The sequence below is a fragment of the Diadema antillarum genome, unplaced genomic scaffold (genome assembly GCF_040938485.1).
Source record: "Diadema antillarum isolate AM-2024a unplaced genomic scaffold, OU_Dant_1.0 seq00000301_RagTag, whole genome shotgun sequence".
Classification (NCBI taxonomy): Eukaryota; Metazoa; Echinodermata; class Echinoidea; order Diadematoida; family Diadematidae; genus Diadema; species Diadema antillarum.
The window spans coordinates 934,945-936,206 of record NW_027271324.1 but is presented as its reverse complement, the minus strand read 5'-3'; positions in this window follow the sequence as shown (position 1 = coordinate 936,206).

Sequence of the window (1,262 nt, the reverse complement as noted above, 5' to 3'; positions counted from 1 at the left end):
TTGCTGAAGAGTGGTTTCATTTATAAATGTTCATCTTGACACAAGAGTGAAGCATCCGTGATAGAGAACACATTCATATGGCTCACTTTATATTTCAAAAGCAAAACAGAGCAATGATTCACAAAACATCAACTTTTTAAAACATATTAACATTGAATCTTATTTTTAGTCATTATTTGGATCTTTTTTTTTTCTCCAGACAGGAAGTGATTGTTTTTCTAGCCTTTCATTACACAACTTACACGTACACTACAATGTACATGTATGTAGGTTATCAACTGCCTGCAACACAAATCTCATCTGAAGATCGCCTACAATCTATAATACAATTTGGGGGATAAATGGTAACATCTGCATCAAATTGTTATTACAATGTACATGGGCAATAGCACAATATAAGAGTGTAACAGTTCTCAAAGTAGATTTTTATTAAAGGGATGATATAGCATTGGTGGAGATGAGAATTGGGCTTTTAATCCTTTTGCGAGACACCAAGAAACCTCTAATGAAAAACTACAGAGCATACCATTCTAAGAGGAATTCAAAGGTTATTTGATAACACTCAGTTTGGGAATGGCTGAGACATCCAAAAACAAAGTACATGTAAAACAAAGCAATTGTACGTTAGTCCCACCTTTTATTAGGTTTTCTCTGTTTTGGGTATCACTGCCATTTCAAAACCAATTTTCATCAAATTAACTTTGAATTCCTATTAGAATTACATGCTCTTTTACATTTCGTAAGTGGTTTCTTATTATCTCACGCAAAAGTGTGAGTTAGGTCTCAACCAAACTATACAATCCCTTTAAACTTCTACTGTGTACCACTCTCTTAAAGACTATTCTATTCAAAGTTGTGTTTCCCTTTATGCTACATGGGATGTGAGACTGGTGGATCATACCTTCTTTGGCCCCGAGATCTCGGCACCTGGCTCCTCGGCCATCTCTTCCAATGCACCATTCTCTTCATTTCTACACAAAATGGCAGTCGATAAAAATAAACAAAAATGTGTCAGTGTGCAAGGTCTAAAGCAAACCTTCATTCTTCTTGACAATATAAAAACACCAAAATGGGTTAAGATGCGATCATGCTTGTGCCTCCAAGATACCCAATATTGCCGCACTAAATATTGGGTATTCTTTCATTGTTTCGCTTTTCAAAAAGGATTTTATCTACCATCTTCTTGTTACAGAAGAAAATTGTTAAATACCACACCTGTGAAGTTATGCAATAAAACAAATGGTGAAAATCATTGTCATCAA